General features: G+C 36.2%; 1 protein-coding gene across 3 annotated transcripts in view; it reads right to left on the bottom strand.

The window, feature by feature from the left end:
- GBE1 (1,4-alpha-glucan branching enzyme 1) overlaps nt 1-13,559 on the bottom strand; it is a 137,217-nt gene that overhangs the window by 59,611 nt on the left and 64,047 nt on the right. The gene's annotated exons all lie outside the window — the stretch shown is intronic.

Raw genomic sequence — 13,559 nt, 5'->3', positions numbered from 1 at the left:
CTCTGTACAGACAATGGCAAATCTCAGTTGTTGCAGATGTGTGAGGCTCAAGTTCCTCTATACCACAATACCTTGTACAACACATTATCAATCTACCGTTCAGTATCCACATCCTACTACAAATTTTTTAAGTAATTACCTTGAAATTCACAAATCAAAACTTTAATCCTCAAGCAACAAAGCATGGCAGGTGCTTTTTATGTTTATATAGCAAAATCAAGCTCATAAGGAATGTTAGTCTCATATAAAGAAGACTGAAAAAGGGGCAAACTCTTGCATTTTACCAACCTCGGGCACCACCTCAGAAGATATTACCTAAATATCTTTTTACTTTAAACCCTCATGGTTCAGCACACTGAATCCCTGAAGACTTAGCTGCCTGTCTATATTTTATTGACTGAAAGTTCATTCTTCTCTTCATCCCAACTAGACAGTCGACAGCAATGCCAAATCTAGACAAGGATAAGAAAATTTTAAGGTGAGTCAAAGTGTTCATTATCAGTCACCATCCAGTCCAGACAACAAAGGAAGCTTCTGAGACACTGACTCCACGTCTTGAATGGCAATCTACTGATTTCTAACCCTGGGGAAGCAGGGGCTAAGGGAAGTTCACTCTGTATATTAGCTACTACGAGGCTTAGATTACTTTCCTCTCATGCTTCCAGATTTTATCTTCAGCATCAGCAATTGCTGGGGATACAGACCAAAATGTTCCTTTCAGCACCGTGGTATGAGACTGCTCAGTTACATGACAGACTATGGCATGGAGGGCAGAAAAGTTTGTACAATGAATTATTACTTTCAGGGACAAACATTTCCAGTGGAAAGCTTGAAGAGCCTGAAGACTGCCAAAGATCATCCCCGGCACAAGATTCAGGGAATCTGCAAGGGGAAGCAGCCACCTGGCAAAGCTGACCAAGGCATGCAGCAGTCCCCATTCTCTTTGAGGAAGCACAAAATGCAAAGCTGCTGCATTTCCACAAACCATCACAGGAGATCTCAAGTACACGGTTCATATTAAATAGGAATCCATCCTTAAGCACAGCACAGTATTTCTCTCTTTCCTGCATTTTTTGAAGCTACATTCTTCAAAAATGTAATTAAAGAAAGATATTGGCTCAGACTAGGCTGTGCCAATAGAGTTGTGAACTTGCAAATACACTTTCAGTATGTTTTATAAATACTTTTTCATCTAAGAGACCTAAAGAATAGGTTTGTATTCAGAGACACCTAGTTTTTAATCTCAATTTCTTACTAGGTACTGTCATTTCAACCATATAATTTGTACTTCATGAAGATAAATATGAGAACAATAAACACATTTATGATAGATTGTGACTGTAGCTTTGCTTCGTAAAATACATGGCAAAATCATTATTTGCATCATCTCTGGAATAAATACCTATAACCTTATTCTTGTATTGATTCACAGCTATACTCTGTTTTATTCATTATTTTATTTTCCAAGCATTACGCACCTATTTTAAAACCTCTTGCAACCTGAGCACATTTTAACATACCCACTATCTTTCTTTGACCACCAAATTGGTAAGCTCCACAAAAGACAGGTGACAAAATGTATTCAATTGTATTCCCACTAATTTAGTGAAAAAACTCAGATAGTATCTTGAAAATATTGAGAAAATAGTGTCCCTAGACAGAAATTACAAAAAACATATTTGACTGCCTAAAGCTTACTTAGAAAGTTGTTTACAAACAACACATTCCTCCACATTTGAAAAAAGCTTTGAGTACCGTATTCACACTTTGAAGTGAACAATGGGATGGCAACTCACACAACAAGGCAACAGAACCCTTTGATAGTTTGAAACCAACTTTTGTTCTTCTACAGTAACAGGTTAGTGCATGAGATCTTGTACAAGATCACAGAATGATCTGTGTCCAACAGGACATTAGGGATTATCTAGTCACATCCCTTTATCCCTAGTAAAGGTAAGAAGTTTTTTATATAGTTAGAAAAGTATGTATTATAAACAGGAAAAATAGAGAACTAGCTGTAACTACAAAGTTTGAAAAAAGAAAAATGTTATACTAGCATAGTAAGAAAGGATATTAAATAATAGTTCAAGTTTTAGTTTAGACAAATTTTAAGATTATAGAAAAATATGTTTAGTAAGATAGCAGAAGGTTTTAGGTTGAATAATGGTATATGTTAACAGAAAAAAAGTATTTTGTGAGGTATGTGTATGTATTTTAGCCACAGCCTCTCTGGACAACCTCTTTGGTGTCTCATCACTCTCCCCATGAAGTTTTGTTCTTCTGTCCTTCCTTATGATCTAAATCTACCCTTCCAGCTTAAAACCATTGTTCCATGTCCTGCTACCTGTGTCCTGTGCTGCATCCCTTCCCTCAAGCCAGTCAGCCACACCCCACAGTTTGGTCCCATCCACAAAGTTCAGTCCCAATATGTTCCTTAGGGACACTGCTTGTTACTGATCTCCATTTGGAAACATTAATCTACCAGTATATTTCATGCACTGGAAATATGTGTTTATTTTTAACACTAAGGTCTTTTACTGAAAAGCCACGATTTTCAACTGAAATGAAATCAACTATTTACCTACTACAGATATTCTCTATTTCAGATCATATTTCAGTGCAAGTATTACTGATCCTGGCTTTGTGGTAGCAGAATACTGGTAACTTTTAATTAAAATGTATCTGAAATGGAAACTTCATAATATTATAGAAAACAAGTTTTCTTGTCTAGACCATGACAGGATAAAAAGAAAACTAAAGCTAAGATTCTCTGAAATAGTTTAAAACAAGTTTGCCCTTGCAGATGTTGACAGTCTAGCATTGTTGGCAAATGAGTTGCTCAAGCCTCAGACTCTAATCAAATGTTTCTGGTTTTCCAAGTTTGGGTGAGGACAGTTCTGTGCTAAGAGCAACTGTTGGTGAAACCTACAAAATATTTCCTGTTTCCAGTACACAGTTAATGAGTTTATAAGAATGCTATTTTGAACTGCTTTCTCTAAGTCACCACCTTTTTCAGCCAATTTCTTAGCTGGATAAGGATTAGAAAGAACATCCAGCTGCAAGCTGTTTCCCATTTCCTGACAGACTTTCAGTTTCCTCCCCAATTAACCCAATGGCAAAATAATTACCTTGAAATTTCTTATAACAAAGTAGATTTTCATCTTTTCCAATGCCCTTATCCAAGAAGATGGTGGCAAAGGAAGCCTGGAACCATTCATAATGTAAATTTTAGTGGTTTGTAGTCAACTTTTTTTCCTCTCCAAAAAGTATTCACTTGATTAATCACCTATGGGGCTTCAACATCCACCCTAGAACAGTTATAAGCCCCTAAGTAGTTTGTAGGAAGAAAAAAACAGAATTTTAGATTTCAGGGTAGTGAATAGTTTAAAAATTCTGGGTAATAAACACTGAAGACTCAAATCAGAAAATGAGGAGAAATAGCAATGGAAATCTTTTGGGATATTTTTTTCCTCCAGTGTTCGACTGACTAATTACTCCAATTCACCAATTTTTTGAACACAGAAACTATCTATGAAATCTTAAAGACAAGAGTTAAATTTCAACAAGAAAAAGTAAATTTCACCGAGTAATTATTCCTAAAACCAGCTATACATATAGCATTTCAAAAGATTATGCTATTTGGTTCCCTAAACTTCAACTTTTAGAACTTGTTTCTCAATGTCCAAGCTTAGTCCATTTAAAACTAAATAAAGTAAAATAAATCTGTTCTATTTAAATTAGATAACTCATAATAAAAAAATGTTTTTTGCTCGTAGCTGTGGCTACACTTACAGTGACAAAATGTCATTCAGACAAACTTGACACTTGAAGCCAGTGCAGTACATATATTTCCTTTGTGTGAAAAACTCTATTGATTATTGTTATTATTTATTATTGTTATTATTTATCAGCCTGACTAACTTGGTGTCATAACAAGTGAAACAGTAACTTAAATGGTTTTTTCCACTTTTTTTTTTTTTTTCTTTTGCCTTTGGGCAAGAAAGGAAGGGAGGGAAGACAAGGGGGAATTTAGCACGGCTTCCACCTGCTTGGCAAAAGGTCAGGGTATGAAAATGTAATACTGTACTCATTCCACTTCCAGATGTGGTTAACAAGAAATGGGTTCTTTCCTCAAAAGACACCAATTTCTCTGTCACTCTACCAGAGAACTGTCTAAGAAAATTTAAATATACTACTAATAATAAGCCTGTGCTAAAAGGTGCTCTAAAATATCAAGCCCTAATCAGAGGTGGGCTACATTGCAATCAAAATGTTGCTAAATAGAAACAGCAAGAGGAAAAAAAGTTAATGACGCTGAAGCACTGAAGAAAAAAAACCAAAGAACAGTGACAATTTCTCTGAAGTTTTGTGGGTTAAAAACACAGGCTGTACAGTCCAACTTGTTTTTTTATGACAGGGAGAAAGGAAAATAGCTTCATTCCATATCATGAAATGACAAATTCTATGATGTTTACATAAATCCCTGCAGCCAAGAAGATGCAATCTAAGGTGTTTATTTAATCAGGAAAGTGACAAAAGTCATTACTTTACTTTCTTCACAAACCTTAAAGGAATAAAGGATAAAAATAAAGACTGCAAAGAGAATTCTCTTCATTGTGAAGCCTTTTGATAAATATACTCAGTTAAACACTCTTTGTGCAATGACTAAATATATTACATAAACAAAAAAAAAAATCCATAGTTTTACTTGATAATTCTCCAGAGAAATTAATACTCAGCTCTTTGTTTGAACAAATTAAGTCGTCTCCTACAGAAAAAATTACAAGAGCACATAATAGTGACTATGGGTGTGCTTTTTCATTCTTGTTTATTAGTTCACATGTATCTATCCTTAAAACTACACTTGACAGGACTTAATTATTGTGCAGTAACACTAAATAAATCAAGGGGTAAGGTCTCCAAAGTATTACTTGTACTCTTGCTTTCCTCTGCCTGAAAAAAACTCATTAATTGCTGTCAAATAACTTGGAAAAACTTGTGTCAACGACCTAAACTATTAATTAATCAAACGGGCAATTAATTTCTCTTTTTCTCCAAATAACTTTATACCAGTTTTCAAGAGCTGACACGGAATTGTAATATAGATACATACAAGTATTGGGTAAAGAGTCCCTTTATCAATGAGGAGACCCAAAGCAATTCCATGGGGAAAATAGCCAAGGAAATACTGTATGCTTTTAAAAAACCCAAACACCACAAACCACTCTTTTTAATGACCTGGTATGGAATGATTTGCTTTGCTCTCAGGGATAAAGCTTTTACTAGAGTATCATCCTCATTCATTAGGACATGTTTGACATGATACACCATTTCAGTTTTTCTGACTTGTCCTGTAACTACATCAGCCAGAACAGAGCCAAAAGCTGCTCCTTGTCCATCCATTACTATTATAATGGAGCAGTAGAACCATTTCTTTAAATCTTCTTTACAATTTCGCCAATAATTTCTTAAGTATGAACTCTAACAAAATTTCTTTCAGCAACAACAGTTCCAAAATCATTATGGCATTTAAATAAGCCCTAAAGAAAACATTTATATACAGCTCAGTATGTCCTTATAAAGATTCCCTAAATATTAGCATGCTATCATGAGAACAGTCCCATCCCAAGCTGAATCTCAGTCAGTGGCTACAGGTGGGAAGCAATTTGTTAGAGGGATAGCTACTCCCTGAAGCAGCAGGCTGCCCTGGTTGTGTGCATTGCTCTCTATCTCCACTTCTAGTCACCTTCCAGAGGCAGGAACTTTTGTCTTTATGCCGCTCTCAAGAAAACATGGCATCCCTTCCAAAACTCCCAAAACTCTAAGTAATATATCAGATCAACATCATCACTTGCAGATTATTTCTGATTTGTTGTCCATACATACACTAGTGACTTTTGGAAATGCTACAGCATTTTTATTGTTTGCTACCTTGCAGACATAGCCATTAATTGATTTTTTTTCCCCAAGTTAGTTATTTTATGCTCTTTACAGTGAGCTTCCAAAAAATGCATGATAAGTGGATCTGTGCCTTATACAACATGTACATAATAGAATCAAAAAAACCCCCAACAATTGTCTTAATATTTCCATCTTCTTTCCCTTCTGTGAGTTATACCATGCCTAATTTTCCTCCAGCCTTGAATTTCTTTGGATAAAACCCTATTAGAAGAAAGTCAACATCCCTGATTTAATTTGTGGATTCTTCTCAAACTTATACAACCATCAGCCTCTTCTTCAGCACAATCTTCTATTCACAACAGATGCTGCTCATGTAAACTGCTGCAGCAATCACTTAAGAATGCTGTGGAAGTTGCCAATTCAAGTGTGGATTACTAAATGCAACATCATTATTCCATTTAGACTGATGCAAAATTATCCCCTGCAATGTGTTGAATCTTAGCTAATTTTAGATATTTATTGAAATACCACAATCAACTTCACCTAAGTGTCGCTGAATTTGTTCGAGATATTATTGAATTTAAGTGGCTACAAGTGGTCACCTCTGTATTTCAAACTGTGCTACCTGACAAAATTTAGAACAATTGACTGCAACTTTTCAGTGTGTCTTTCTTCACATTTCAGTATCTTGCTTTACTGCTGTACCACTTTCTGTGCAGCTGCATTTTTGAAACTTCACACAAAGCTTTGAATGCTATGTTGGAGGTTAATTATGGAAACTGGACACTTCAAAGAAAGCTACATGGAATCTTATGTGAAGCTCTCAGTTTTAGAGCACCTATGGATTTAAAGCTTCACAGTCTGTTATACCAAAGTACAGTAAAACAATTAAGCTTGTTTAATTAAAAACTTCAAAAATTAAAAAGTAAAGCAATTATACAGCAGCTCTTGACTGCATGTACTATAAATTATAGAATCATGGCTCAAACTTTTATTTTTTGCACTATTATTTCAATTTTTCCAATTACATTGCAGTATTTTCCTATGTATCATCTCTTCTGTGAATGCTTTCAGTAATCATTCCCTTCAAAAAAGGCAATTTGTAGACTGCAATGTCCCCATTCTTGTAAGTGTTTGCTTTACAAACACTTTAGTCATCATTTATAATGATGACTAAAAGAAGAGAAAACAAAAAGAAACAATTTTTTGGGCATGAAATGTCTCAATTTTAAGGTTTAAATTCTATAAAGTATTTTTATACTGACACAGTCACCATCAGAATCCAGTCTATTAGAAACAGAGCGCTAAGGATCATTGGCAGACTGTTTTTAAAAAACAATCTTTAATCAAAATAATTACATTTATGAAGGGTGAGGGGAAGAATAAAAATCTCACTATTATGCTGCAAGCAGTGCTTCCTTAAAACAGTCATTAAGAAATAATCTTTGCCAGCCAAATGAAATTCCAACGCATATTATGCAGATCTTTGAATACAGAGCTTTCCTAAACTAATTTGGTAGAGGAAGACTGGCAGCAAATGAATTAAAAACAGCACAGCTTTATGTTTTACATAATGAAACACAACTTACATCCTTGTTCTATTGTAATTACCCTAGAATCGACAATATACCAAAAAGACATCCCATGACTGAGAACCTCTCTCACGGTCAACTCTCACTGCATTATCTTTAGTCTAGCTGGAATTATGGCCAAAAATTCTCATTTCACAAACGAAAACACATTTGTGACAACCATGGCAGGGCATTGGAAATGGAGCTGGGGAAATGCCACCTGCACCTGGCTAAATCAGAAGCTGCAGAAGAAAAAGCTTCAGGTCTTACACTCTGGGAAGTCAACTGGATATGATTCGCTAATTATGTTCAAGCTACCCCTACTTGCTTTGCTCTCTCCTCTTCCTGTGTTCCAAACTGTGCTCAAAACATTAAGCTTACGCTTCTAAGAAAATTCCTTAGCTGAGAAACCTGAAAAGTCTTTAGATTAGAACTAGAAAATAAACAGTTACAGACAGGTTTGTTAGGAGCACTAGGATTCAAAAGGAAGATCATGGAAAGGCACAAAACAGTGAAGAGGACAATCCAGAACCATCAAGGGTCTGTGACAAGTAGTGGCAATCTCCTTTCTCCCAGCTGACTGACGCCTGCCTGGCCAGCAGAGTCTGTTCAGGTGTCATCTCAGAAGCAATGAGTGTCATAGTAGCCTTTAAATCCCATCTATCCTTTGTGTGCATGAAGCTTACAGTCAAATCTCTGCACTCTACAACGTGCGTCAATAAAGGGCCCCTAGGGTGGATGGCAGGAACAGACACAACGTGTTATCTGCTGTCTCTGTCTCATGCTCATGTGTCAATTTTCCTTAAGAGCATTAGGCAAGGAACCAGAATCTTTAATACCATGGTACTCCAGAGTATCAGCTGAAATCTATTTAAAATGCTAATGATGTAAGCAATAAAGAGTAGCAGCGAATCCATTTCATCCTGAAAACTGTTACAAACCATGAGGATGCTCCCAAAGAAGGCAACAAGTCCTTAACTCCACTGATATTTAGAATTCATCACTGAATTGCAGGAAAACAAAACCAAAAATATTCTGAGCTATGTTTATAGAATTATGAGCCCAGACAGGTACCTTACTAACCAAACACTAAACTCTGAAAGATTTATGTTCCAGTTAATTCCACCTACTATCATCACCTTAATGGCAGATAAAGACTGGCAAAGTAGGCAATCAGAAGAAAAGAAAAAACAATTTGGGTGAATAACAGCTGTTTAAGGAAGAACTAAACACTGAGCTGCTGAAGATGTTAGAAGATAAACAGTCTTTAAAGAGTCAGATCCCGAAGCAACATCAGGGGATCTTTTCCCCTTAGAATATACAGAGTAAGGTTTATGCAGAATTTAAACACTGGGTGGCAGAAAAGGCCACTCTCTCAGCATCCAAACACAGGTGGATGTTTTAGATGCAAAAGAGCACCTGAGACACCTGCCCTAGGCTGGACCACAGGACCAGGGGAAAAAAGCTTCAGGTGACCCACCCCACTGTGGAGGGGCAAGCTGGGGAAGAGGCCACCTACACCAGAACAAAGACACAAGCTCAAACACCTGACAGCTGCCCTGTTTCTGCAGCACTTACAGCAAGGTTAAAAGCAGTTTCTGAGCTATGGCAGTTTCTAACACACATGAAGAAAAATTGAATTAAAATTAAGAAAAAAAAGTAAAAAGTACTGAGCTATAATCAGCTGTTCCACCAGCAGTTCAGAAAACTGAGCTGGAGAGAACATCTGGACTGGCAGCAGGGGACTAGCAAGTCATCTGCTGCCCTGATGTAAAACTGTGGCTCATGGGACAAAGTGTTTATTGTATACACTAAACCCTACCTGTTGTAGCACTTCAAAGCACATTTGGCATGGATGTCACTTGAAACTTCATAAAACTGACAAAGAAAAAACTTAATAGGAGATTTCTTCCATTACATGGCTTTGTTACGATTTTTGACCCCAAAAATATGAACACAACATCCTCTCTTAAAAAAGCCTTGAAAACAGGCCTCAAAAAAGGCCCAAAGGAGATGCTGGGACATCGGCTGGCCCCACATTCTTGCAATCAATGTAATCTCTTACTGATCATACTGCTGCACTCAAGGAAGCTGGACTAATTAAAATTAAAACTGCATTGTAAATCAATCACTGACTTCTGCACAAAATTCATCTCCTAGACTGTGAAATAACTTAAAATTTTGCGTAAGTGCTCAGGTGAAAAGTGTCATAGTATTAAAAAGCCAAAACAAATCAAACAACCCCACCCCCAAAAAAAAAACACCTCCAAACACACACGAAACAAAAAACAAACAAACAAACAAAACCCCACAAAAATAATTAAGGCATCACATGATTTCTGAATTTTAATCCTACCATTATTCCTAAAGGCTCACAGAAATATATGAGTATACCTATTGACATTCTGAATTGCATTAAGACAGAATAGAAGCCAACAAAATCTAATGAAAAGACAGGAAAATCCTTAAAAGTCAAAACAATACTCTGGGACCTCAACAAGTCCAGAAGGGCAACATCATTTACACATTCTATTCATGTAGTGCTGTGGGAAAAATCTTTACTAGGTAATATCTTCTTCTCAATTATTTTTAAATTGTTTTCCCTGATTATTATTTTAGACACATTTGCTATTTGGAGAAATGAATTTAAATGAAAACACAATCAACCACTTTAGTTGTGATCCCACCTGGTCTCCAGGGTGTACGACATAATTTCTAATGAATCTGGCAGCTGAATAACCTTTGAATGTGATTTGAGGAGGAAAAAAAATTACACTTCGCTTGTACAAAATTAATTACGAGTAGAATCCTTACTTAAGGTGGGAAGGTGTTTACATGTATTTCAAGAGAGCTACCTTTAACAGGAACAGAACAGAGATCTTTAATTTCCTCCAAAATTAACTGCACAATGCCAACTAGAGTACCAGTCCAGAGCTACTGGCACCCCTCTTACACTAAAGCATTTCCTGTCATGAATTCAGGGCTAGAAAAGTCACAATTATTAACAGGAATCAAAGCAAATGATATAAAAGTTTGTTTTTCAACAGAAAGTGTTAAAATCAACTGCAATTCTCACTGAAGGTATGTGATTCTGGTTTTTGGGTTGTCAGCTGAGGGAAAAGGGATGGACACAGATTTAGACAGGATAGAGATGATGAAGAGGACGAGTCACCAAATTAGAACATTTCAAGAAAAAAATGCCCAGGATCTCTATTTCAGAAAAACTCGCAAGAATGTGCAAGAGTTATGAAAATTATTAAAGTAAAATTTTCTTTTTGGTTGATTTTTAAAGCACTGTTGATATTCTTTTATTGAAAACAGTTAAGCAAAACGTATTCTATTGGCCAACAATCTTATCTGCAATTTCTCATTTCAATGAAATTGAGTTATTTTCCTGTGACAACACCATGAAAAGCATAATTTTAAAATCTTGTTCACAGTTTACAGAAAAGCTCCTGCTTCATACAACACTAGTATAAATATAGATTAAAATATGAAGAACTTAAAATATGCCTTTTTCTTTTTAAGCAGCACTATGCTTAAAGGTGCAAAGATGCAATACCCAGGTCTGTTGAACAGGTTTACTATTGCTTTTCTTGTAACTACTCTCTACTTACATGAATTTTACTAAAAAACAGTATTTAAATACACAAAGGATATAATCCTTTTTTATTTTTTAGCACGGATATGGATCTTTTGCCACATTCTGTTAGAGGAAATATTCACAGTCCTCTTCACAGACAACTGAATAATCTTGCAAATGCTGTGAGATAAACTTACTTACATCTTGGCTTTCAAAGAAAATGTAGACAGACTAAACTGATAAAGCAACTGTTCCTTAATCTCCTTCACGGTAGAGAATTAGTTTCTCTCAATTCCAAAGTGAATTGAGCATTCTTTGCATTTGATGTCTAAGTACCTGTAGATTTAACAGCTCTCCAACTACAGAAGGAAAGGGATTTAGTACAAGCTCTGTGCAGGATAGAAGGCTGTGCTAGCTGAAGAAATGTCACTCAGCAAGCAAGCTTTTCTGTAGACCATTCAACAGACTGTTTGCTGTCATTTATTTTGAGCAAACTTTCAACATCTGCCAGCAACTTGAGTCAGTCTCACAGATTTTTATGCTTGCCTCATCCAGACTGGAGCTGCTCATCCACTGGTATGGAAATTAGCAGAATGCCAATACAGACTAAACTGGGTGGGGAAAAAAAGCCAAACCCAACATTTTCAATGAAATGTCAGTTTGATTCTTTCACAGTTTTGCTCAGAACCTGCACACACAAAGAATACTAGAAAAAATGCAAGCTATTTTTAATCAGTTCTGTGAAACTTACAATGACCATGAAGGTTATAACTTTTCAGCCTTAGAACTTGACTCTAAATACATAGAGAATATTTACTGTCTCTGCTACAAGGATGAAAGAATCCAGTAAAATTCACAGCATCCTGTGCTTGAAGGTGAAGAAAGGGTTTCCACAACCATTTGAAAAGAGAACTCGAGATTTGCAGTTGAATATCATGAGAGGGTAGGGGATGGGAAATTACCTTCAAGGGACCCACAGTCATCCAAGAGCTTCAGTTTCTCTGGTCTTTGCTATTCTCTAATCTCATCTCTCCCCCTCACAGCTCTTCCCACTTCCGCTTTCTGCATTCAGTCTGGCACCTCTTCCAAAGTCAAAGCATGAAAAGAAATTCCATAGGTACATACCACTGACCCAACCAAGCCATGGAGGCAGTTCTTCACATCTGAAGAAATATTTAGCATTGCCAAGTACAACCTACAGAGGAGCTGGTTCTTTTCTTATTTATAAATACCCCCAAACGCTCAATGCCAACACCATTTTCTTTTCCAGCAGGAAGAACCAGAACAGAGGAAGGTCCATAACCACATTCCATTGTCTCACTAGAGACATTGGTACTCACACACTTGTTGGTTACTCATAAGAATCAAATGAAATAAAATGTCTAATACTATCATATTGATACCAAAGATTTAAGATTATTTGAAACACAACTGATTTGAGTATGAATTTAAAGCTTTATAGGAAGGACTAAAATGCATCTCTTACAATTATTAAATCACAATAAATCACATCAGAAACTCCCCCTGAAATGACCCATTAAATTGTCCCCAAATAAAGAACAGCTCATCCTATTAAGTATTGAAGTGCACCAGTCAGTTTTCACACTGGTCACTTGGTTTATTTGCCATTGAGTTCCATTAAACAATTGGCCCATGCTATGTAACATGACTTCTGTGCAATCATATCCATCCAGTGCATGGCAATTCAATATAAACAAGGGAGGAAAATGGAAAAAAACCCAGGAAATTGAACCTGCAGCACAAAAACCTTAACAACTAAGAGGTTAAAAAAAAACTAGAACTTTACAGTTGCTCTGTGATGAGCCACTACAGGAACATTCAAAAGTAGCCTTGAAAGGTTTAAAACAGGACTTTGTAATTGATAAGAAGGTCACACCAGATTATGCATCTCAAGGGGGAAAATAAGAGAATTTATCCTGGAATAAGTGATCAATTCCATACAGAATTTTATTAAGACCTGTTTTAAGGAGATTGTAAAGTTACACAAAACTTACTGTGGAATGCTTAGAGAAACAAAGGAAAGGAAAGGGAAGAATCAGGGTGGTTCAAGGATGAACAAACAGAAAAAAATGCGAGAAGGACACTGAAAGAAGCTGGCTGCTTGTACCTGTTTCTCCATTTAACCCACTCAAACATCAGCATACAAGATCAATCTCCTTGCTCCCAATACCACAGAGAATACAGAGTAAACAATATTAAATACTAATAATCAACTGGCATTAATACCTGTTTTGACACACACTATATTTATACTGGTTAATTAAGTTTGCCCAAACTGAGGTCTCTAGAAATGTCTGCTGAAAATGACCCCTGCTTTGTATTAATTGTTGATTGACCTCCGGAAGCTCTTTGAAATAGAGTTAGCTGTCTTGGGGGAAATCTTTTCCTACATTTCAACAACTTGACAGTATGTCAATAAATTTACAGAGCTTAGAAGTTCTCATCAGCTTTTCTTACAATTTTTTTTTAATATACAAACATAA

This window comes from Ammospiza nelsoni, chromosome 2 (assembly GCF_027579445.1).
Source record: "Ammospiza nelsoni isolate bAmmNel1 chromosome 2, bAmmNel1.pri, whole genome shotgun sequence".
Lineage (NCBI taxonomy): Eukaryota > Metazoa > Chordata > Aves > Passeriformes > Passerellidae > Ammospiza > Ammospiza nelsoni.
The sequence above is the reverse complement of the archived record's forward strand: the minus strand, read 5'-3'. Positions and strand labels throughout refer to the sequence as shown.